The sequence below is a fragment of the Hyla sarda genome, chromosome 6 (genome assembly GCF_029499605.1).
Source record: "Hyla sarda isolate aHylSar1 chromosome 6, aHylSar1.hap1, whole genome shotgun sequence".
In the NCBI taxonomy this organism is placed as follows: Eukaryota; Metazoa; Chordata; class Amphibia; order Anura; family Hylidae; genus Hyla; species Hyla sarda.
In genome coordinates, this window is record NC_079194.1 from 77,370,239 (window position 1) to 77,394,673 (window position 24,435).

Below are 24,435 nucleotides of genomic sequence, written 5' to 3' on the forward strand. Positions count from 1 at the left end.
GATGCAGCTCATTTATGTTTCAATGAGTGGGGTGGCTGATGTGTGGAAGGGAGGAAAATGGAATTATGGGATTTGTAGGCAAAAAAAGAAAAGTCAAACAGGAAATACCAGTTCACAAAAAGCTATCCACAGTATTATGGTAATCTCACAGCATAGCCATTTAGCCCCAAGACAAGCGCAGATCCTTCCTAAGCATGTCCATTACTGTCTGCCAGGTAAGTACTAAAATCACCTTATGCTGGATAACCCCTTTAAATAAAGTAAATATGATCAAAGCTTTCGATCAGATGCATTACTTTAGTCTTCAGAGATAAGTTTGGCTATTTCTGTACCTGTTTAAAAGTTTTATTGACTCTCTAATGACTGGCATGGTAAGAGTTGTGTCTGCACCACAAACAAATGCCTATGGATTATACACTGATGGCCTGCATCAACATATAAAACAAACAGAATAAAGAGGTAGTATCCTATTCTTGCATTGTTGATTGTTACATTTTTTAGTTCAAGGGAATCTGTTATCAGTATCACCTGCACAAAGCTGTTGGTACTTGTAGTGCGGTACTTATGGAAATTATCATTACTTTACTTTTCTTCAACTTTATGGCTCAGTAATGCCCACAGACTTCTATGGGATTCCACATTCAACACGCAAGCGGAATTTCAGAAGTGTGAATGGGAGTGTGGAATCCCATAGAAGTCTATGGGCTTTAACAGATTTGTAAATTACTTCTATTAAAAAATCTTAATCCTTCCAATAGTTATTAGCTTCTGAAGTTTTCTGTCTAACTGCTCAATGATGATGTCACGTCCCGGGAGCTGTGCATGATGGGAGAATATCCCCATAGGAACTGCACAGCTCCCGGGACGTGAGTAATCAGAGAGCAGTTAGACAGAAAACAACAACTCAACTTCAGAAGCTAATAACTATTGGAAGGATTAAGATTTTTTAATAGAAGTAATTTACAAACCTGTTTAACTTTCCGGAGCCAGTTGATATATAAAGAAAAGTTTCGGCCTGGAATACCCCTTTAATTTGAGGTGGAATTCCGCAGGTTCAAATTCTGCCATGTAAATAGACCCTAAATGCTGAAAGGAGGCCGAAGGCAGAAGGAGGAATATGAAAATTCATAAGGCGGGCAGAATGGAGGAAGGAGTGGGGTGGACATCAGGGTGCACTCGGGGCTTAGGAAGGTTCCCCCCCATGTACCAAGCCAGTTTATTAGCATATATAGAAAAAAGGGGAATTATGGACCAATGGAGCAAAGAAAGGTAAAGACCATTTCACCAGTGTCATCTGCTGGGTGATACTGATGACAAATTCCCTTTAACAAATTATGAAAGAAATGTATTTTCCTTAAAAGGGGTTGTCTCATGGATGGCACCCCCTCTATGATATCATTATGTTGTAATAGTACATAGGGTATGTGTAGTGTACAAGACAATAAAAGACATACGCACTCACCGCTGGGAACGGGACTAGATGCTCCTATCTAGAGAAAGCTGGCGGACCGGGACTGCAGAGATAGTACATAGGGCCTAGCTCTAAGATCTACAAACACTAACTTTTGCAGTTTTAAGTTTTTTTTCTCTTGCAAACTCCTCAGTTGAAAAAACTGAAGTGTACAACGTAACGACGTTCCTGCCCTGTTATATAGGCAGCTGTGTTAATAATTAAGATCCAGGTGTGGCTGCACAGTTAAAAGTACAGTGCTAGAATTAACTAGACGTCACTTATTTTCAGTACCCAATGCTGTGATTATGCAACAAGCCAAAGCATTTACCCTAAATGGCAGCTTTGAATGTAAAGATCTAATTTTAACTGTTCTGACAAGTCAAAGTATTGGTCGAGCCCTATGAGCTGGGACACCTTCCCTTTTCCCACTAATTGCCATTAAGTCGATATTTACAAGCAAAGTAATATGTTTGCAACCATCTGAAGAGTGGAATGCATCCCAAAATGTATAGCTGTGCCAATGTGTGGGCCAAAGATGGTATGTAATGAACTTAAAGGGGTACTTCGGTAGAAAACAATTTGGTGCAGGACTCTAAATAAATTTGGTGCATCTTTGACTGTCCGTTTGCCACAATCTACGCCAGCTAGGGGCTGGAGCCTTCTGCTATCATTCATTAACACCGTTTTCTTGCATGGATTATACCAAATGTGCCGGGCTGCAGGAGGCCACGTCCCCTTCTTCTAAGTGAGCCACACAAAAGTTGCAAATTGAGAGATGTTCCAAAATGTGCTACTTTTGTAGACACAAAATCAGCATATAGCACCTGGTCATTCTCTACCCCCAATCTGCTGTCAGTCAATAGTTATCAGACCCAGATAAGATCGTTGGCCTATCCCATCAATACATACATTGCTGATAACTCACCGGCTGGAGTCTGACAAAGCAAAAATATTTAAGCTATCATTTGAAAAGCAATTTATAGACAGTCTAGCTACAAATTTAAAGAGGCCTTACATTCATTGTGTAAATAAGCTCAAAAAAAGGTACAACTTAGGCTGCCAACTCTGGCTTTGAGTCTAAAGGGTGGTCTTATGATTTTTGGCAGCTTTCTTCTTATACAGTCATGCAGAGGCCATTTGTACTTTATGATCCAGGAGCTGCAGCCCACGAAGTACAGAAGTTTATTCTGGTGTACTTCTTCCCAGAAATCAGAGTGGACAATAAGTGGCCTTTTAAGTCCCCATGCCCCTTTATGGTCTTTATGAAAAACATCCCTTTGATCCCATGACACAGGCCTGTCTGCAGCCAGCCAACACCTGATCTATACTGACAGGGGGCAAGAAGCCTAAACAGCTGTCTACAAATGGGTCACATCTTCTGGGGAAACATAGGCTTGAAGGAAAACTACCTCCAAAGGGTATTATATCCTAGGTGGATTTTTAGCATTCTATGGGGAGAATTTATCACACCTTTTTTACGCTTGCACTATCTTTATTCATGGTACTTTCAGTAACACAAAATGTATCATATTAACTTGCCATGTATGATGGACTTGCAGTTCTTTTTTAACATGTGGTTTGTACATTGAGTGGAGTTGCAAAAATAAGTGATTAAAACACTAAAAAGTCACACATTATTTTTATTTTATTTTCTTTTAGCAACATTTCCTTTTTTTTTTATACCAGGTCACTGCACTTGCTTACTTCCATGTAAGACCATCTGCATACAACCATAGTGTCTTTAAATCACATTTCTGTGGGATAAGTGAATGGCCTAACAGGTATGTGGTGCTTCCTTTTTATTTCAATCCTTGGTACCAACTATACACTCCTGCAGAACCCACTTGTCATCAACTGCACGGAGCGAAGACAGGGGCCGGAGTATCATAACGTCACAGGGGGCGTGGCGGCCGATTTTTTGAAGGGGAGGTTCAGCCAGGCTTTATAAATCTCAGTGCCAGGGCCAGCACCGAAGGAGAGGTAAGCCCTCAACTACCTCAGAAGTGGACCGTGCTGCGGGTGGGTGATTTACCCCACTGGACCACCAGGGAGTGTTAAAAGGTCCCTTTAGACACTGCTGTCAAAGGCGATCTAAAGGGTTAATAGCAGCCTGTGGCGATAGCCGCATGTCAGCTATTAACGGCAGCCCCCGCTACAAGAATCAGCTGGGGGCCGGCCGGTATGTCGTGGGCTCGAGTCTGGAGCCTGGCCTTACATTGTTAACGGCACAAGGACATGTACAGTCATGGACATAAATGTTGGCACCCCTGAAATTTTTCAAGAAAATGAAGTATTTCTTACAGAAAAGGATTGCAGTGTTACGCCGAGCGCTCCGGGTCCCCGCTCCTCCCCGGAGCGCTCGCTACACTCTCCTCACTGCAGCGCTCCGGTCAGATCCACTGACCCGGGGCGCTGCGATACCACCTCCAGCCGGGATGCGATTCGCGATGCGGGTAGCGCCCGCTCGCGATGCGCACCCCGGCTCCCGTACCTGACTCGCTCTCCGTCGGTCCTGTCCCGGCGCGCGCGGCCCCGCTCCTTAGGGCGCGCGCGCGCCGGGTCTTTGCGATTTAAAGGGCCACTGCGCCGCTGATTGGCGCAGTGGTTCCAATTAGTCTGATCACCTGTGCACTTCCCTATATCACCTCACTTCCCCTGCACTTCCTTGCCGGATCTTGTTGCCATCGTGCCAGTGAAAGCGTTTCCTTGTGTGTTCCTAGCCTGTGTTCCAGACCTCCTGCCGTTGCCCCTGACTACGATCCTTGCTGCCTGCCCCGACCTTCTGCTACGTCCGACCTTGCTTCTGTCTACTCCCTTGTACCGCGCCTATCTTCAGCAGCCAGAGAGGTGAGCCGTTGCTAGTGGATACGACCTGGTCACTACCGCCGCAGCAAGACCATCCCGCTTTGCGGCGGGCTCTGGTGAAAACCAGTAGTGACTTAGAACCGATCCACTAGCACGGTCCACGCCAATCCCTCTCCGGCACAGAGGATCCACTACCTGCCAGCCGGCATCGTGACAGTAGATCCGGCCATGGATCCCGCTGAAGTTCCTCTGCCAGTTGTCGCTGACCTCACCACGGTGGTCGCCCAGCAGTCACAACAGATAGCGCAACAAGGCCAACAGCTGTCTCAACTGACCGTTATGCTACAGCAGTTACTACCACAGCTTCAGCAATCATCTCCTCCGCCAGCTCCTGCACCTCCTCCGCAGCGAGTGGCCGCTTCTGGTCTACGCCTATCCTTGCCGGATAAATTTGATGGGGACTCTAAGTTTTGCCGTGGCTTTCTTTCCCAATGTTCCCTGCACTTGGAGATGATGTCGGACCAGTTTCCCACTGAAAGGTCTAAGGTGGCTTTCGTAGTCAGCCTTCTGTCTGGAAAAGCCCTGTCTTGGGCCACACCGCTCTGGGACCGCAATGACCCCGTCACTGCCTCCGTACACTCCTTCTTCTCGGAAATCCGAAGTGTCTTTGAGGAACCTGCCCGAGCCTCTTCTGCTGAGACTGCCCTGTTGAACCTGGTCCAGGGTAATTCTTCCGTTGGCGAGTATGCCGTACAATTCCGTACTCTTGCTTCAGAATTATCCTGGAATAATGAGGCCCTCTGCGCGACCTTTAAAAAAGGCCTATCCAGCAACATTAAAGATGTTCTGGCCGCACGAGAAATCCCTGCTAATCTACATGAACTCATTCACCTAGCCACTCGCATTGACATGCGTTTTTCCGAAAGGCGTCAGGAGCTCCGCCAGGATATGGACTCTGTTCGCACGAGGCGTTTCTTCTCCTCGGCTCCTCTCTCCTCTGGTCCCCTGCAATCTGTTCCTGTGCCTCCCGCCGTGGAGGCTATGCAGGTCGACCGGTCTCGCCTGACACCTCAAGAGAGGACACGACGCCGCATGGAGAATCTCTGCCTGTACTGTGCTAGTACCGAACACTTCCTGAAGGATTGTCCTATCCGTCCTCCCCGCCTGGAAAGACGTACGCTGACTCCGCACAAAGGTGAGACAGTCCTTGATGTCTACTCTGCTTCTCCACGTCTTACTGTGCCTGTGCGGATATCTGCCTCTGCCTTCTCCTTCTCTACTATGGCCTTCTTGGACTCCGGATCTGCAGGAAATTTTATTTTGGCCTCTCTCGTCAACAGGTTCAACATCCCTGTGACCAGTCTCGCCAGACCCCTCTACATCAATTGTGTAAACAATGAAAGATTGGACTGTACCATACGTTTCCGCACGGAGCCCCTTCTAATGTGCATCGGATCTCATCACGAGAGGATTGAACTTTTGGTCCTCCCCAATTGCACTTCTGAAATTCTCCTTGGACTTCCCTGGCTTCAACTTCATTCCCCAACCCTGGATTGGTCCACTGGGGAGATCAAGAGTTGGGGGCCCTCTTGTTCCAAGGACTGCCTAAAACCGGTTCCCAGTAACCCTTGCCGTGACTCTGTGGTTCCTCCTGTAACCGGTCTCCCTAAGGCCTATATGGACTTTGCGGATGTTTTTTGCAAAAAACAAGCTGAGACTCTACCTCCTCACAGGCCTTATGATTGTCCTATCGACCTCCTCCCGGGCACTACTCCACCCCGGGGCAGAATTTATCCTCTGTCCGCCCCAGAGACTCTTGCCATGTCTGAATACGTCCAGGAAAATTTAAAAAAGGGCTTTATCCGTAAATCCTCCTCTCCTGCCGGAGCCGGATTTTTCTTTGTGTCCAAAAAAGATGGCTCCCTACGTCCTTGCATTGACTACCGCGGTCTTAATAAAATCACGGTTAAGAACCGCTACCCCCTACCCCTCATCTCTGAACTCTTTGATCGCCTCCAAGGTGCCCACATCTTTACCAAACTGGACTTAAGAGGTGCTTATAATCTCATCCGCATCAGAGAGGGGGATGAATGGAAAACGGCATTTAACACCAGAGATGGACACTTTGAGTATCTGGTCATGCCCTTTGGCCTGTGCAACGCCCCTGCCGTCTTCCAAGACTTTGTTAATGAAATTTTTCGTGATCTTTTATACTCCTGTGTTGTTGTATATCTGGACGATATCCTGATTTTTTCTGCCAATCTAGAAGAACACCGCCAGCATGTCCGTATGGTTCTTCAGAGACTTCGTGACAATCAACTCTATGCCAAAATAGAGAAATGTCTGTTTGAATGCCAATCTCTTCCTTTCCTAGGATACTTGGTCTCTGGCCAGGGACTACAAATGGATCCAGACAAACTCTCTGCCGTCTTAGATTGGCCACGCCCCTCCGGACTCCGTGCTATCCAACGCTTTTTGGGGTTCGCCAATTATTACAGGCAATTTATTCCACATTTTTCTACCGTTGTGGCTCCTATCGTGGCTTTAACCAAAAAAAATGCCGATCCCAAGTCTTGGCCTCCTCAAGCGGAAGACGCCTTTAAACGGCTCAAGTCTGCCTTTTCTTCGGCTCCCGTGCTCTCCAGACCTGACCCATCCAAACCCTTCCTATTGGAGGTTGATGCCTCCTCAGTGGGAGCTGGAGCTGTCCTTCTACAAAAAAATTCTTCCGGGCATGCTGTTACTTGTGGTTTTTTTTCTAGGACCTTCTCTCCGGCGGAGAGGAACTACTCCATCGGGGATCGAGAGCTTCTAGCCATTAAATTAGCACTTGAGGAATGGAGGCATCTGCTGGAGGGATCAAGATTTCCAGTTATTATTTACACCGATCACAAGAACCTCTCCTACCTCCAGTCTGCCCAACGGCTGAATCCTCGCCAGGCCAGGTGGTCTCTGTTCTTTGCCCGATTTAATTTTGAAATTCACTTTCGGCCTGCCGATAAGAACATTAGGGCCGATGCTCTCTCTCGTTCCTCGGATGCTTCTGAAGTTGAACTCTCTCCGCAACACATCATTCCTCCTGACTGCCTGATTTCCACTTCTCCAGCCTCCATCAGGCAAACTCCTCCAGGAAAGACCTTTGTTTCTCCACGCCAACGCCTCGGAATCCTCAAATGGGGTCACTCCTCCCATCTCGCAGGTCATGCGGGCATCAAGAAATCTGTGCAACTCATCTCTCGCTTCTATTGGTGGCCGACTCTGGAGACGGATGTTGTGGACTTTGTGCGAGCCTGCACTATCTGTGCCCGGGATAAGACTCCTCGCCAGAAGCCCGCTGGTTTTCTTCATCCTCTGCCTGTCCCCGAACAGCCTTGGTCTCTGATTGGTATGGATTTTATTACTGATTTACCCCCTTCCCGTGGCAACACTGTTATTTGGGTGGTCGTTGATCGATTCTCCAAAATGGCACATTTCATCCCTCTTCCTGGTCTTCCTTCAGCGCCTCAGTTGGCTAAACAATTTTTTGTACACATTTTTCGTCTTCACGGGTTGCCTACGCAGATCGTCTCGGATAGAGGCGTCCAATTCGTGTCTAAATTCTGGAGGGCTCTCTGTAAACAACTCAAGATTAAATTAAATTTTTCTTCTGCATATCATCCTCAATCCAATGGACAAGTAGAAAGAATTAACCAGGTCTTGGGTGATTATTTACGACATTTTGTTTCCTCCCGCCAGGATGACTGGGCAGATCTTCTTCCATGGGCCGAATTCTCGTATAACTTCAGAGTCTCTGAATCTTCCTCCAAATCCCCATTTTTCGTGGTGTACGGCCGTCACCCTCTTCCCCCCCCTCCCTACCCCCTTGCCCTCTGGTCTGCCCGCTGTGGATGAAATTTCTCGTGACCTTTCCATCATATGGAGAGAGACCCAAAATTCTCTCTTACAGGCTTCATCACGCATGAAGAAGTTCGCGGATAAGAAAAGAAGAGCTCCTCCCATTTTTTCCCCTGGAGACAAGGTATGGCTCTCCGCTAAATATGTCCGCTTCCGTGTCCCTAGCTACAAGTTGGGACCACGCTATCTTGGTCCTTTCAAAATTTTGTGCCAGATTAATCCTGTCTCTTACAAACTTCTTCTTCCTCCTTCTCTTCGTATTCCTAATGCCTTTCACGTTTCTCTTCTTAAACCACTTATCATCAACCGTTTCTCTCCCAAATCTGTTCCTCCCACTCCTGTTTCCGGCTCCTCGGACATCTTCTCCGTCAAAGAGATTCTGGCATCCAAAAAGGTCAGAGGGAAAACCTTTTTTTTAGTGGATTGGGAGGGTTGTGGTCCAGAAGAGAGATCCTGGGAACCTGAGGACAATATCCTAGACAAAAGTCTGCTCCTCAGGTTCTCAGGCTCTAAGAAGAGGGGGAGACCCAAGGGGGGGGGTACTGTTACGCCGAGCGCTCCGGGTCCCCGCTCCTCCCCGGAGCGCTCGCTACACTCTCCTCACTGCAGCGCTCCGGTCAGATCCACTGACCCGGGGCGCTGCGATACCACCTCCAGCCGGGATGCGATTCGCGATGCGGGTAGCGCCCGCTCGCGATGCGCACCCCGGCTCCCGTACCTGACTCGCTCTCCGTCGGTCCTGTCCCGGCGCGCGCGGCCCCGCTCCTTAGGGCGCGCGCGCGCCGGGTCTTTGCGATTTAAAGGGCCACTGCGCCGCTGATTGGCGCAGTGGTTCCAATTAGTCTGATCACCTGTGCACTTCCCTATATCACCTCACTTCCCCTGCACTTCCTTGCCGGATCTTGTTGCCATCGTGCCAGTGAAAGCGTTTCCTTGTGTGTTCCTAGCCTGTGTTCCAGACCTCCTGCCGTTGCCCCTGACTACGATCCTTGCTGCCTGCCCCGACCTTCTGCTACGTCCGACCTTGCTTCTGTCTACTCCCTTGTACCGCGCCTATCTTCAGCAGCCAGAGAGGTGAGCCGTTGCTAGTGGATACGACCTGGTCACTACCGCCGCAGCAAGACCATCCCGCTTTGCGGCGGGCTCTGGTGAAAACCAGTAGTGACTTAGAACCGATCCACTAGCACGGTCCACGCCAATCCCTCTCCGGCACAGAGGATCCACTACCTGCCAGCCGGCATCGTGACATGCAGTAACACATGTTTTGCTATACACATGTTTATTCCCTTTGTGTGTATTGGAACTAAACCAAAAAAGGAAGGAAAAAAAGCAAAATGGACATAATGTCACACCAAACTCCAAAAATGGTCTGGACAAAATTATTGGCACCCTTAACTTAATATTTGGTTGCACACCCCATGGAAAAAATAACTGAAATCAGTCGCTTCCTATAACCATCAATAAGCTTCTTACACCTCTCAGCCGGAACACATGTTGGACCCCTCTTCCTTTGCAAACTGCTCCAGGTCTCTCCTATTGGAAGGTGCCTTTTCCCAACAGCAATTTTAAGATCTCTCCACAGGTGTTCAATGGGATTTAGATCTGGACTCATTGCTGGCCACTTCAGAACTCTCCAGCGCTTTGTTGCCATCAATTTCTGGGTGCTTTTTGACATATGTTTGGGGTCATTGTCCTGTTGGAAGACCAAAGATCTCGGACGCAAACCCAGCTTTCTGACACTGGGCTGTATAGTGCGACCCAAAATCCGTTGGTAATCCTCAGATTTCATGATGCCTTGTACACATTCAAGGCACCCAGTGCCAGAGGCAGCAAAACAACCCCAAAACATCATTGACCCTCCACCATATTTCACTGTAGGTACTGTGTTCTTTTGTTTGTAGGCCTCATTCCATTTTCGGTAAACAGTAGAATGATGTGCTTTACCAAAATGCTCTATCTTGGTCTCATCTGTCCACAAGACATTTTCCCAGAAGGATTTTGGCTTACTTAAAGGGTACCTCTCATCAAATAAACTTTTGATATATTTTAGATTAATGAATGTTGAATAACTTTCCAATAGCATGTTAATGAAAAATATGCTTCTTTCTACTGTATTTTTCCCGATCAGTCCTGTCAGCAAGCATTTCTGACTCATGCTGGAGTCCTAAACACTCAGAGCTGCCAGCCTGCTTTGTTCACAGCCAAACAGGCTGTGAACAAAGCAGGCTGGCAGCTCTGAGTGTTCTCCTTTGTGAACAAAGCAGACTGGCAGCTCGTAGTGTTTAGGACTCCAGCATGAGTCTGAAATGCTTGCTGCCAGGACTGGTAGGGAGACCCCTAGTGGTCATTTCTTTAAAGTGGAAAATTAAATCGAAAGAAGCATATTTTTTAATAACATGCAATTGTAAAGTTATTCTGCATACATTAATCTATAATATATCAAAAGTTTTTTTGATGAGAGGTACCATTTAAGCTCATTTTGGCTAAATATAGTCTTTCTTTTTTATGTCTCTGTGTCAGCAGTGGGGTCCTCCTGGGCCTCCTGCCATAGCGTTTCATTTCATTAAAATGTCAACGGATAGTTCGCGCTGACACTGATGCTCCCTGAGACTGCAGGACAGCTTGAATATCTTTGGAACTTGTTTGAAGCTGCTTATCCACCATCCGAACTATATTGCCATGACACCTTTCATCAATTTTTCTCTTTCATCCACGCCCAGGGAGATTAACTACAGGGCCATGGGTTGCAAACTTCTTGATAATGTTGCGCACTGTGGACAAAGACAAATCTAAATCTCTGGAGATGGACTTGTAACCTTGAGATTGTTGATATGTTTCCACAATTTTGGTTCTCAAGTCCTCAGACAGTTCTTTACTCCTCTTTCTGTTGACCATGTTTAGTGTGGCACACAGACACACAATGCAAAGACTAAGTGAACTTCTCTCCTTTTTATCTGCTTTCATGTGTGATTTTTATATTGTCCCAGGTGAGTTTAACCTCTTGGGGATGCAGGTCCAGCCTGCATACGCCCTGGTCCAGTATAACGTGTTTAAACCATTCTCACCTGAGGAGAACGGATTAAACCCTGTGGGTCCCGGTTGCTATGGGGCTGTTTTACGCACGTGGCGGTACCACATATGATTATTTTTATAATCTAAAACTAAAGTAAAAGAATCCCGGCAGCTCAACGGAGCTGATCAGGACTATCGCAACAAAATCGCGATGTCCTGATCAGCTTACTGGACGACGGGAGGGTCCTCACCTGCCTCTCCGTCGTCCGATCGGCGATCTATTGCTCCATGCCTGCGCAGCAGGCTAGAGCAATAGAGCGCAGGTTACACTGATCAATGCTGTGCAATGGCATAGCATTGAACAGTGTGTGCAATCAGAAGACTGCATGTTGTAGCCCCCTATGGGGGCTAAAAAAAATGTGTAATTTTTTTTTTTTTTTTATAAAAGTTCATTAACCCCTTTTTTATTAAAAGTTTAAATCACCCCCCTTTTTCCCATTTTTTAATAAAATAATAAATGTAATAAAGAATAAAAATTATCATATGTGGTACCACCGCGTGCGTAAATGTTCGAACTATTAAAATATAATATTAGACAAGTGTGTGGCCCTGGATCCGTGCATGCAGACAGGTGGTGCTACGAGTGGTAACCAGTCCAGACAAGGCAATTAATATAGAAAGGAGACTCGGCAACTCACCATTACTGCAGTGGAACTTCTCTTTATTCCAAGGAACGCACTGTACACATCAAGGTAAAGGAGGGCTGGAAGGGAGGCAGGGGGTGCGGATAGGACTGCACAGTTTCGTGCCGATCTGGCACTTCTTCTGGCTACTTGCACACTGACTCCACCTGAGCTAGCTGCTAATAAGGCAGGTGAGGCAAAGTGGAGGCGCAGGTAACAGATACACAGGGGGAGATACAACAGGTCCACAAACAGTATACAAAAAAACATCTCCTGGAAAGAAATACTATAAAAACACACTCAGGTCATTTCTATCGTTGAGGCCAGCCGGCCCCAAGGCACCTAACTTAAGAATCCATTGGGATTCTTTCTGCAAGAGCGTCCGATGTCTATCCCTGCCTTGTCTCAATACATTAACCGTATCTAAGCCAGCAAACTTTATGCACCTACCATTGCCTCCGTGGACTTCACACATATGATTAATAAACCGAGGGGCACCGCGGCCAGTAACAAGGGACCGCAAGTGTTCTCTCACTCTAGTAAAAAGACATCTCTTCGTCTTACCTATGTAATATAGTCCACAGGGGCAGATGAGCGCATACACCACATAAGTGGTGCGGCAGGTAATGAGACACGGAATCACATGTTCTTCACCTCCAATGAACAGTACTCTGCTGTTCACATTCAATGAGCAGTAGGAACAGTTGCCGCAATGTTTATTCCCTTTTGGAGTTGCTAGGGACAACCATGTGTCTTGTTTCTGTTCTAACACTTTGTGCTTCAGGTTGATCCTCTCTCCTACTGTGATGTTCTTTCTGTAGGCTATAAGTGTTTTTTGGCTAGTAACATCTTTCAGGTCAGGGTCGGATTCCAATATGTACCAATGCTTAAGAAAAGCCTTGTGTATAACATTGTTCATATTGGTATTGATAAAGGAAAACGTGGATCGTATCACACTGGAACCAGGCTTTTTTCTTTTAGGGTGCAACAACTGGTTTCTAGGGACAACGGCAGCTCTCTCAAAAGCAGTTTCTATGACTCTATTCGGATATGCTCGTTTTTGTAACCTGTTTTTCAGGTCTTCTGCTTGACGTGCATAATTAACCTCATCAGAATTATTTTGTTTTAAGCGTAGAAACTGTGAGTAAGGGATGCCGTTCTTACAGTGATCGGGGTGGGAACTTGTATAATGGAGGAGGGCGTTTTTAGAGGTTGGTTTACGGAAATTTTAAGTGACCAGGGTATTATCCGTAATCTCAATGAAGACATCCAAAAACTCAATGGAATTCCCACCAAAAAAATAAGTGAACAACATATTCTCTTGATTCTGTTCGTTAAGGTACTGAACTAACTGCTGAAATGTCTGCTCAGTACCATCCCAAATTACCAACACATCATCAACAAAAAGAAGAAAACATTTTATGTGTCTAATAAAAGGATTATGATCCGAAAAAATCCATTTCATTTAGAAAACTGCGAGAAACAGGTTGGCATACGTACAGGAGTCCGGCGTGCCCATCGCAGTGCTGGTCTCCTGTTGATACCACCTGTTCTCGAACCTGAAAGTATTGTGCCTCAAAATAAACCTCAGAGCATCAGAAACAAATTCTGTAAAGAGCGGGGATTTGTCGGTGCTCTCCAGGACCTCAGTGACAGCCTGTACACCCGCATTATGTGGGATGCGTGTGTAAAGGCTATCAATGTCCAAGGAGGCTAGCCAAAAACCATCCTGCCACACAATGCCATCCAATTGTCGAATCAAATCGTCAGTATCTTTCACGTAGGTGGGACTGTGCGGCAGGATAGGGTGTAATAGCCATTCTACATATTTGGACAAAGATTCAGTAGCAGAGCCTATCCCCGTGACAATGGGTCTGCCCGGGGGTCGGCTCTGCCACTTGTGAATCTTAGGAAGACAATACCAAGTGGGGAACCTTGGAAACTCGGGGATCAATTTTTCCGCAAGCTTTCGAGATAGAAAGCCCCTCTCTGTGTAAATACGTAGGAGCGACCTAAGTTGTTTAATAGTGTCCCGTGTAGGGTTTTTAGCAAGGGGGGAATAAACCGTCTGGTTGTCAAGCTGTGTTAGGGCTTCTTCCCGGTAGTGTTGACGAGACATCACCACCGTTGCACCTCCCTTATCTGCTTTGCAAATCTTAAGGTTGCTTCTGTTCTCTAGCCATGCTAGAGCTTGTAGTTCCCCTCTGGGCAGATTGTCCACTTTGTTGCGGGTGTACAGGCTTTCAATGAGGTCCTGGAGAGCACCGACAAATCCCCGCTCTTTACAGAATTTTTTTCTGATGCTCTGAGGTTTATTTTGAGGCACAATACTTTCAGGTTCGAGAACAGGTGGTATCGACATGAGACCGGCACTGCGATGGGCACGCCGGTCTCCTGTTTCTCGCAGTTATCGAAAGGAAATGGATTTTTTCGTATCGTAATCCTTTTATTAGACACATAACATTTTTCTTCGTTTTGTTGATGATGTGTTGGTAATTTGGGAGGGTACTGAGCAGACATTTCAGCAGTTTGTTCAGTACCTTAACAAACAGAATCAAGAGAATATGTTGTTCACTTATTTTTTTGGTGGGAATTCCATTGAGTTTTTGGATGTCACCATTGAGATTACGAATAATACCCTGGCCACTTAAAATTTCCGTAAACCAACCTCTAAAAACGCCCTCCTCCATTATACAAGTTCCCACCCCGATCACTTTAAGAGTGGCATCCCTTACTTGCAGTTTCTACGCATGAGGTTCTGATGAGGTTAATTAAGCACGTCAAGCAGAAGACCTGAAAAACAGGTTACAAAAATGAGCATATCTGAATAGAGTCATAGAAACTGCTTTTGAGAGAGCTGCCGTTGTCCCTAGAAACCAATTGTTGCACCCCAAAAGAAAAAAGCCTGGTTCCAGTGTGTTAAGATCCACGTTTTCCTTTATCAATACCAATATGAACAATGTTATACGCAAGGCTTTGCTTAAGCATTGGTACATATTGGAATCCGACCCTGACCTGAAAGATGTTACTAGCCAAAAAACACTTATAGCCTACAGAAAGAACATCACAGTAGGAGAGGGGATCAACCTGAAGCACAAAGTGTTAGAACAGAAACAAGACACATGGTTGTCCCTAGCAACTCCAAAAGGGAATAAACCTTGCGGCAACTGTTCCTACTGCTCATTGAATGTGAACAGCAGAGTACTGTTCATTGGAGGTGAAGAACATGTGATTCCGTGTCTCATTACCTGCCGCACCACTTATGTGGTGTATGCGCTCATCTGCCCCTGTGGACTATATTACATAGGTAAGACGAAGAGATGTCTTTTTACTAGAGTGAGAGAACACTTGTGGTCCCTTATGCCCCTCGGGTTATTAGTCATATGTGTGAAGTCCACGGAGGCAATGGTAGGTGCATAAAGTTTGCTGGCTTAGATACAGTTAATGTATTGAGACAAGGTGGGGATAGACATCGGACTCTCTTGCAGAAAGAATCCCGATGGATTCTTAAGTTAGGTGCCTTGAGGCCGGCTGGCCTCAATGATAGAAATGACCTGAGTGTGTTTTTATAATATTTCTTTCCAGGAGATGTTTTTTGTATACTGTTTGTGGACCTGTTGTATCTCCCCCTGTGTATCTGTTACCTGTCCCTCCACTTTGCCTCACCTGCCTTATTAGCAGCTAACTCAGGTGGAGTCAGTGTGCAAGTAGCCAGAAGAAGTGCCAGATCGTCACGAAACTGTGCAGTCCTACCAGCACCCCCTGCCTCCCTTCCAGCCCTCCCTTACCTTGATGTGTACAGTGCGTTCCTTGGAATAAAGAGAAGTTCAACTGCAGTAATGGTGAGTTGCCGAGTCTCCTTTCTATATTGATTGCTAAACTGCACGGTCGATGGCGTACACGTAAAAAAATACCAAAGTCCAAAATTGTGCATTTTTGGTCACTTCATATACCATAAAAATATTAATAAAACTCGATCAAAAAGTCCCATCAAATCAAAAACAGTATCGAGATAAACTACAGTTGATGGCGCAAAAAATGAGCCCTCATACCGCCCCGTACACGGAAAAATAAAAAAAGTTATAAGGGTCGGTATATGCCAATTTTAAACATACAACTTTTGGTGTAGTTTATAATTTTTTTAAAGTATTAAAATAAAACCTATATAAATTGGGTATCCTTGTAACCGTATGGACCTACAGAATAAAGATAAGGTGTAATTTTTACCAAAAAGTGCACTGTGTAGAAACGGGAGCCAAAATTTAAAAATGGCATTTCTTTTTTGTTTCACCCCACAAATAATTTTTTTTTGTCTCACCGCAGGTTATATTATAAAATAAATGATGTCTTGACACAGACAGAGGTGTCAGCCGAGAGCACTGTGGTCAGACTGGAAAACATTACACAACTTCCTCTGGAGCATACAGCAGCTAAGTATTGGAAGGGTTAACATTTTTAAATAGAGGTAATTTACAAATCTGTTTAACTTTCTAGCACCAGTTGATTTGAATTTTAAAAAGTTATACTAGGATACCCAAACTCTGAAAACACTCCTTTACTTCCAGCTCATGCAGTTGGAATGATTTATGGACTAGATGTTCATTGTGCTACACTGGGAGAAAACCTCCTATAACACCACATCAACTCCATTCAGCATTAATCCCCATTTGTTATAAAGTGCTGAATGTGGCATATCTTGACATTGTTCCAATACCAAACAAGGTAAAACATGGAATATCTGTCTGTTATTTCATATATGATATCTCTGTTAATGGCTACAGCCTGCAATGCTTATGTACTATATTTATATTCATTTCAACACCTAAATAATGTTAACGTTTTGTTTTGTTGGCCTTACTTTGAGGTTTATTTACCCATGGATGAGTTTTGTAGTCTTTCCTTTACTCAGGGAGCATACACTTGAGTATTAACCCCACAATGATGAGGGAGTTAAAGGGGTACTCTGGGGAAGTTGGGGAAAAAAATGCCCCAAAGCCCCCACAATACCTGTTCTATGTCTCCTGTAGTTATCCATGTGGTTTTGGGGCCCTGATGTCTCCTAAATACTTTTTTTTTCTTGTTTGCAGCACAGACTACAACTTCCAGAAGTCAGTGCAGCTATGTGTAATGGCTGCCAGCCAATTGCTTTCACTATCTGTGTGCATGCTGTGATGTAAACAGTCAGACTCACACACTACATGCATTTTCTTTTAAACTATCCCTTCCCCAGCAATAAATCATGCTGTGCTCTGAATGGCAGCAGTCAGTGATTAGATTTACGCAGCCAAAGGGCAGGGCTGATGAGGCTGAGAATCTTTACTGAACTTCTCTCACAGCACACAGGGAGGGAGGGGGGGGGGGGGCGGGGGCTGTACAGCCAGAGCTCTAGAGCAGATAGTGATCATATTGTGTTGTCTTGAAGGGAGGGGGCTAGCTCTCACTGAGGAGACAAGGTGGATTTGAGAATCACATATTTCTCCAACTCCCTGCATGTAAGTGACAACTGAAAAAGGAAAATTGCTCTACATAGCTAATGATTGATATTTAGACAAATACATAGCTTGGTGAGGGGGAAAGGATGGGCTTTGGGTTTAGTTCCCCGGAGTACCCCTTTAATGTTTATTTGTCTCCTCCCCTTCTAAAACCACCACAAAACAAACCAAACTTGTTTGTTAAGGGGGCTTTTTCCGCAGTACACTTCATGGTCAGAATTATATTTGGAGAAATTTATCAAAACATGTGCAGAGGAAGAGTGGTGCAGTTGCCCATAGCAACCAATTAAATTGCTTTTTTTCCTCAGAGGCCTTTTTTAAAATAAAGCAGATTTTGTGCAGTGTGAAATACACTGCGTATGCGCAACATGGGACCATACCCTGAACAGGATTATGCTGCACATGGCCGTATTTCAGCAATGAAAACATCTGCGGAATTTCAAAATCCAGACTCTGCATTTCTGAGTGGATTATTGAGAAAGAATAATTTTTTCCTCCTTCCCTTCTAAAAATCATAATTCTTTAAATTTTGCACCTACAGACCCATATAAGGTCATTTATTGCGTCACCAATTGTACTTTGTAATGACATTACTTATTTTATCATATAATCTGTGAAGAAACAAAAAAATATATTTGTGGGGTGAAATAAAAAAAAAACTAAATTTTTTAACTTTTGGGGGCTACCGTTTCTACGCAGTCCACTTTTTGGTAAAAATGACACCTTATCTTTATTCTGTAGATCCATATGGTTACAAGGATATCCAATTTATATGGGTTTTATTTTAATACTTAAAAAAATTATAAACTGCATGCACCAAAATTAGTATGTTTAAAATTGGCATCTTCTGACCCCTATAACTTTTTCTTTATATGGGGCTATAAGAGGGCTAATTTTTGGCACCATCATCTCTAGTTTTTATTAGTACCATTTTTGTTTTGATGGGATATTTTGATTGCTTTTTATTAATATGGTTATGGTATATGAAGTGACCAAAAATGCAAAATGGTGTTTTTTTATGTGTACTCCATCAACCGTGCGGTTTTGCTAACCTTATATTTTAATAGTTCAGACATTTGCGCATACGGCGATACCACATATGATTATTTTGTCTTGATTACATTATATTATTTTAAAAATGTGAAAAGGGGGGGGGGGGGTGATTTAAAATTTTAATAGGGAAGGGTTTAATGAACTTTTAACATTTATTTATTTATTTTTAGCCCCCATAGGGAGCTAAAACATGCTATCTTCTGATTGCATATACTGATCATTGCTATAGCATTGATCAGTGTTCTTGGCGCTCTGCTGCTCTAGCCTGCTGAGCAGTAGATCGCCGATCAGACGCCAGAGGCAGGTGAGGACCCTCTTGTCGTCCAGTAAGTTGATCAGGTCGTCGCGATCAGCTCCACTGAGCTCACAGGACAGTTTTAGTTTTTAACTTTGATTTCTGCATCTAAAGGGTTAACGCCAGGCATCGGCCCAATCGGCGGTGCCCGGCGTTAGCCATGGGTCCTGGCTGCCAGTAGCAACCCAGACCCACGGGATTTAACCCGTTCTTCGCGGTTTAAACCCTGTTAACAGGATCTGGGCATACCTGTAAGCCCTGCGTCCTTAACAGGTTATGGGGACTTACCTAAAACATAATGTAAGTTTTAGTTTGAAATACATGACAGGAAGTGGTGTAGTCCTTTTCAGTGTGGTGTTATAGGAGTTGCTTCCACTTTCCAAGACAACACACCATCCTCTCCTTTTCTGGTGTGGCTTGATCTTGTCCCTCAGTTAAAGCCCTACCCAAAATGATTACCAACTTTATATGTTTAGCCACTACAGCCCCATCTCTTTGTTATATACATATCTTTAGTGGGATGTGTGTAAGAATAAGGTATGTTTACAGCATGCTGCCTTGTGCTGAACAGTCACAGGCAAAAGCAGACAGGAAAAGACTACAGCAGAATCTTCAGACCTCATGCTGGGGAGTAGGCAGGGTAGAGGAACAGTGAAGAAAACTGGGGATAGCAATACATTCTGGGAATTGTACTGAGCAACTGCTCAACACAGCCCTACAAAACAAATGGATTTTTAGATGTTCCAGCACTAGGGTAGAGATGAGCGAAGTTACAATGATTCGATACAAGCTTCTTGGCTCTGCGGTTGCTGACTTTATCCTGCATAAATTAGTTCATCTTTTAGGTGCTCCGGTGGGCTGGAAAAGGTGGATACAGTCCTAGCAAAGAGAGTTTCCTACTACTGTATCCACCTTTTCCAGCCCACCGGCGCACCTAAAAGATGAACTAATTTATGCAGGATAAAGTCAGCAACCGCAGAGCCAAGAAGTTTGTGACGAATCGAATCACTGTAACTTCACTCATCTCTAGCTAGGATGTCAGAATACCCCTTTATTATGTATCATGCTTTTCCACATCCACAGTTAAAATTATTAGGAAGAGTACAAAGCAAGTGTCAGCACATTCTGTGAGGTGGATCTTTCTACAGCCCCCATAAAAATCAATAGGCCTGTATTACATCTCTAATTGCAAGTGTAGTCTCTCAGAGCTATGAGCATAGCATCAAGGTGGTAATAAAGTGCATCATTTACAATAGTCTTATCTTGGCATGGTGACTTAGTTGCATTTAAAGAAATTATAGCTCCAGATGGATGTTCAGTGGATCACATTGATCATCTGGAAAAGTCACCAGGATTACTGACATTAACCCCTTAACGACACAGGACATATATTTACGTCCTACGCCAGCTCCCGCGATATTATGCGGTGACCCCGCGTCATATCAGGTCGGTCCTGCGGCTAATAACGGACATCACTGATTGCGGTGATGCTCAGTATTAACCCTTCAGGCGCAACGATCAAAGTTGACCGCCGCGTCTGAAGTGAAACCGAAACCATCGCAGCAGCTCAATTGGGCTGTTCATAACCGCCACAGTGAACTGCAGCATCCTGAACAGCTTGCTGGACACTTGGAAGATCCCTACCTGCCTCCTGTGTGTCCAATCGACGAATGACTGCTCTGTGCCTGAGAATCAGGCAGGAGCAGTCGAGCGGCAATAACACTGATCAATGCCATGTTAAAGGGGTACTCCGGCGCTAAGACCTCTTATCCCCTATCCAAAGGATAGAGGATAAGATGCCTAATCGCGGGGGTCCCACCGCTGGGGAACCCCGTGATCTTGCACGCAGCACCCCTTTACAATCAGCCCCTGGTGCATGTTCACTCTTACTGGCGATCACGGGGCCGGAGCATTGTGAGGTCACGGCCCTACCCGCGTGTGACATCACACTCCGCCCCCTAAATGCAAGCCTATGGGAGGGGTGTGACAACTGCCACTCCCCCTCCAATAAGCTTGCATTGAGGGGGCGTAGCGTGACATCACAAGGGGTGGGGCGTCAATGCTCCAGCCCCGTGATCACCAGTAATCAAACCCGGACCGAACATGCTTCGGGGACTGATTGCAACGGGGTGCTGCGTACAAGATTATGGGGGACAACAGCAGCGGGACCCCTGCGATCAGGCATCTTATCTCCTATCCTTTGGATAGGGGGATAAGATGTCTTAGCACCGGAGTACCCCTTTAATGGATGGCAGTGATCAGTGTAGGACATCAGTGTGCGTGCAATGTTACAGCCTATGGGGGCTGTAACATTGCAAAAAATCAGTGAAAATAAAGTGTTAATAAACGGGATTCAACCCCTTCCCTAATGAGTCAGAATCACCCCTCTTCTCCCCCCCCCACCCCCAAATAAAAAAATACATATATGTGGTATCACCGCATGCATAAATGTCCAAACTATAAAAATATATATTTAATTAAACTGCGCGGTCAATGGTGTGGACATAAAATTACAGAGTTGAAAATAGCGTCTTTTTGGTCACTTTTTACATTAAAAGTTGTACCGATAAAAAAAATTCAGATCACAGCACAAAAAGTTAGCACTCATACATCCCTGTATGCAGAAAAATTATATATATATATATATATATATATATATATATATATATATATATATATATATATATATATATATATATATATATATATATATATATATGCCAAGTTTCTACTTGTTGTCCTGTGTTTTTTTTTTTTTCAACCCAAAAAACTCATGAAAAACCGCCAGTGCAATGTCCTGCGTCTGCCGTTTTTTTTCCATTTGTGTGGAAATTGCACCTTGGCAGTTTTTTTTGGTACCTAAAATTGGCTTGGTACAAAAAATTTAAAAAATGAAAGTAGTGCTGGAAATTTGTTTATTTTATAATAACATTTTTATTAATTGTTAAAGTGCATTTCACTTTTCTCAATTTTTTTAAGTAGTACTACTCCCAGCATAGAACAGACTGTTCCATGATGGGAGTAGTACCACCTGTACTAAGACATATCGCCCCGGGTGTCAGTCCTGACACCCGATGCGATCATCCATAATATAGCAGAGATGCGGCTCTATACAGCGCTCACATCTCTGCTCTGCACTTCGGCCAGTGATGTGAAAAAGAACATCACTCATTCATATTTTCCGCCCAGAGTGGGGATTGGCCGCATGGTTGCAGCCAATCACAGCTCTCAGCGGAAATACGAGTGAGTGGCCGTCCAGAGTATAGTGCAGAGATGCGAGCGCAGGAGAAAGCCGCTCCATCTCTGCTATAGACAGGACGATCACAGCGGGTGTCAGTCAGTAGTGATACCCGCTGTGATCTGTTCTTACCTGCAGGTACTACTCCTCCCAACATGGAGCACTCTGCTCCATGCTGGGAGCTGTAGTACCTGCATTAATAGATAGATCGCAGCGAGTGTAACTTTTGACACCTGCTGTGATCTTTCTATTAATGCAGGTACTACAGCTTCCAGCATGGAGTAGAGTGTGCTCCATGTTGGGAGTAGTAGTACTTGCAGTTAAAGCGTAACTGTCAGGTCCAGCTTTTTTATTTATTTTTTAATATATCACTCAGTGCCGCCGGTGATTAAGGAGTGCGCTTATCGTGGCGCTCGGTATCCATTGTTGATACAAGGCGGGCATGAGATGGTGCTTCTTCTTTGGAGATGCAGTACAATAGACTGTCCATAATTTATCTGCCTTGAGAGTGGTGTCAATCAAGTTATGGCACCTACTGCATCAGAGAATCTAAAAACACCAGAGACGAGTTATTTTTATGACTGTTGATTGTATCCTATTAGTTCCTTGAGAAACCCCACAAGTTGGGGGGGAAACGCGTCGGAACGGATACCAAATGATATATCCGCAGTGACCGACAGTTATGGTACATTATCTCTCTCATAGGGTGCTGTCCATCTAAGAATAGGACCTGTGTCTCGTTATTTGATATATTTTTTCACATATAGGTCACTAATTATAGTTTATTTTTGCTTTAGTTATTCTCATTTTAAAGCATACCATTAAAGTATATACGTTTTAGAAAAAGGTTATTTTCAGCTGCTGTGATACATAGAGAGGAACCTTTAATCTGACAGTTTTTTGTTGCTGTGAAAAATATATCACTCAGTACCTAATCCTGACCATGTACATCTAATTTTTATGTGTCTAGCACCTTTATTTTTTAATACACTTTTAATTTAGCTCATTAGTCTGAATTCCTCTCAAAGGGAGGGGGCATGGCCTCACTGAAGGTCTCCGCCCCCTCCCTCAGTATGCTGTCTGCTCACATCTCCCCTAGCATTAGCAAAACTACAACTCCCAGCTTATCCTCACTGACAGTAGCGGGAGGATTTTTCCTCCAGCTGTGAGCCCTGCGCTCACAGTTGTCAATCAAGGAAGTGTGTCCATGACATAGGTGATGATGCATGGACACAGCAGGACTAATATGTGTCCAGGCAGGGGGAGGGTGGTATCTGACAGTGCTCATTTAAGGAAAGATCACAGCAAGTATCACTACTGACACCCGCTGTGATCCTCCTGTATAATGTATAGATTCAGCCACTCTTCTATGGTCCCCTGCACTGACGTATATATACACACACATTCCTATTTCCCACAGAGAGCTGTGATTGGCTGGAACCATCTGGCCAATCACAGCTATCTGCGGGATATATGAATAGGTGTACATATTTGGCAGTGCAGGGTACCATAGAGTGGCTGCCCGCATCTATAAATTATACAGAAGGATCACAACGGGCAATCTGTCAATTAGTACAGGTACTACTACTCCCATCATGGAACAGTGTGTTCCATGCTGGGAGTAGTAGTACTACAAAAAAAAAAAAAAAAAAAAAAAAAAAAAGGGGTGGAAGACACACACACTACATTATTATTGTCAGCTACATTTTTAGGTCCCCGCCCGCCCACGTAAATTGACCCGCTTAAAAATTAATAAAAGTTTTGAAATAAAAGATAAATTTCGTCAGATACTATTTTTCCTTCACTACTTTATCTTTTTTTCTTAAATGGTACCCTACTGAATTTTATTAGAGGTATCGCCATCACTTTTTTGGATCGCTAAAAGTCCAAAAAAGAATAAAAACCGCCTGCAAAAACACCAGTTAAAACCCACAGTTTTTCTTGCCGTTTTGCCACTCCCATAGACCTCTCTGGGAGAAAAACGCCACGATTTTGACAAAAAAAAAAAAGTTATTAAAAAAGTGGCTCAACATGCTGCGATTTTGGAAAACCGCCAAGGAGCTGAAAAAAGCCAAAGAAAAAAAAAAAAAAGATATAAAAGTGAAAAGACACCAAAAGGATTTAAAAAAAACGCCAAAGTGAAAAACGCCAAGTGGAATAAGAATTTAGCGATTTCTCTTTAATTTACAGCTAACATCAGGCCGCAGCGTCTTTTGGCAAAAAAAAAAATAAAAATACAAATAAAAAAAAAAAAAAAAAAAAAAAAAAAAAAAAAGTAGAAACTTAGCCATACGGGTCAGAAGAGGAAATTTTTTAACGTATACATTTTCCTGCATGTAGTTATGATTTTTGTCCAGAAGTACGACAAAATCAACCCTATATAAGTAGGGTATCATTTTAATCGTATGGACCTACAGAATAAAGAGAAGGTGTCATTTAGAGATGAACTTCTCGGCTCGGCAGTTGAGGACTTATCCTGCATAAATTAGTTCAGCTTTCAGGTGTGCCGG